Here is a 2,470-nt window from a genome sequence, read left to right as displayed (position 1 = left end):
GGGTGGCATGGGATAGGCTTGGAGACGCTGCTGTCAGCTCCTGAGAGACACAGATTCCGGGCGAGATGTGGCACATTTGGATTCACCTGTCCCAACCACACACCCAGGGCAACAGGGTAGGTTAAAGAAAACTCCTAAGGCTCGGGCTTTCCTTGTTTGCCTGTTGTGTTATTGGGACAGATGGACACGCCACTCCCCCCCACCCCCTTTCTGGGAGGCTTCTCCATGCGCTTCGCAGAGTCTGGTTTCCCTGCCAGCTCACCCACCGTTGGCACGGACCCTCTTCCTCCCTAAAACCCAGGCCCACAGTCATTTGGACAGCTGATCCTCTACCTGCTGCTGGCCCCTGGGGAGACCTACACACCTCCCACAAGGCACAGGGCTCCAAAAATACTGGCTGTTACTGTGCGATGTTATCAAGTGTTCACGACACAAGGAGGAAGCCACTTGCCTGCGATGACCTGGCCTGGCAAGCCACACACTGTCACCCCTACCACCCACCCTGGGCCACACACCCAGCTCTGATGCACCCTATGAGGGCGTCAATACCAGTGGGTGAGGATCACTCAGGAGGATGGCTACTATGCCATCTTCATCATTTTTAAATTGACCTCCAAAGTATTCTTCATGGGGTCCACTGCTTGTAAACATTGTTGCTTCTTACATATATTAATCAAATACATAGTTGTACTGTTACATATTATAAAAATATAAATACATTTTAATTAATATTTTGTAGGTTTAGCTTATATAATAAATCGATGTGCCTGCTCTAAATTCAAATGGAAATTAGACTTCATTTGACTTAAAAATTTCAAATCTGTTAATATTCATTTCTATCAAAGAGCAACTGGATTCTCATTTCTAACAAAAACAAAGATAAAAAGGGAGGGAAAGTGAGAGAGAGGTTGGGGAGTCACCCATCCTTGCCAACAGCAGTTACCCAAGTTCAGTAAGGCTTTGCTGTTTATTGTTGATGGTCTTTGCTTTGCTCTAACAGGGTGCTCCCTTCAGAGAGACTCATCTTTAATGTACCCTTTAAGTCTGGGCTATCTTGACACATGCTCTTTTAGTTTCAGGAGTGCCGCAGTCTGGCTGGGCACAATCAGGAGCCACTTGTCAAAAGAAACAAACTTTATTTTTAGAACCACACACGCCAAACAAAACAGCCTCTCAGGAAAAACCCTCAGAGCCCCAACTGCCACCACCGGCTTCCCACAAGCCTCTCTCTCCCACACAAGCCTCTCTCCACCTCCCACAATCCTCCTGCTCTTGAGGCCGATTGGCTGGGTCACGTGGGCGGAGCCAAAAAAGTCCCCCAATGAGCAGCTCCGTGGTCTGAAAGGGCAAGGAAACAGCCCAATGAGCATCACCGCAGAGGAGCCAATCAGCTAGATGTTGCTGGGGCCGCTGTGAGCCAATCATCAGCCGGCAGCTGGAAGTTTGCTGGGACCCCTTGGGCTGTGGCTCTCAACACAGGAGGAGGTCGAATTATAAAAGGAAGTGGGAAAGGAGAACAAGGTGGACTCGGAGCCACAGAACCAGTGGGTTCAGGGAAGAGCAGGTGGGGTGCTGGGCACCTGCTCACTGAAAGCTCCAAGGAGAGCAGCCATTCACAGATCCCACAAGGTCACCCTGCTGTGCCGCCTCCACTCTCTGCACCCCCATGTCCAACATGGGCTGTGACACAGCTTCCAACTGAGCTCACTTGTGGCCTCGGATTCTTCTCAACACGGAGCTGGGGGTGGCTCCAACGGACTTTCAAATTGAACACACATCAGTTAGCTCTCCTTTTCCGCCTGGAAAACCGATCCCTTCATATAATGAGAATAAACACTGTGATTGTTTGTGCGGCAGTCTCTGACTTCACATGACTAAAGGCTCATAAGGGTCACAGTGTCCATCTGCTGCATTTCTATTGGTTAAAGAAAACTCCTAAGGCTCGGCTGGCTTGCCACCCAGAAAAATCGTCACAGCTTCCGGGGAGACAGACAGGGATGGCGTGGAGAGCCCTGGGCAGGCCCTGCACAGCTCACACGTGCGCTCTGCCTGAGTCAGGTTCCCCCTGGGTCTCCCCTGCCAGATGGCTTCGCAGTTATTTTTAAGGGATATTTGTGTGTTGGGTCACAGTCTAGGGGCTTGGGATGTGGTGATGAATCACCTAAGCCCTTTCCCTCAAAAACTGCCCCACACAAATCAGTAATGAGATGATTCGGTGACAGCTCATGACAACAGCTCTACCTGGCAGAAGGAGGCCAAGATGAAGAAGGCTCCGTTTCTCACCTGCAAAAACCCAAGAAGAAACCAGGAGGCACTTAGCGCTGTGACAGAGGAGAAGCCCTTGGAATTCCCTGGGCTCGAGTTTTCCTTGTTCCCCAACCAAATGTGTGTGGGATGTGTAGGGAAGGGGGGGAGGGTCATAGCATGAGCGTCCACTGGGGGACCCGCTCCGTTTACCAGCTGGATCGCT

Source organism: Marmota flaviventris, chromosome 14 (genome assembly GCF_047511675.1).
Source record: "Marmota flaviventris isolate mMarFla1 chromosome 14, mMarFla1.hap1, whole genome shotgun sequence".
In the NCBI taxonomy this organism is placed as follows: domain Eukaryota; kingdom Metazoa; phylum Chordata; class Mammalia; order Rodentia; family Sciuridae; genus Marmota; species Marmota flaviventris.
The sequence above is the reverse complement of the archived record's forward strand: the minus strand, read 5'-3'. Positions refer to the sequence as shown.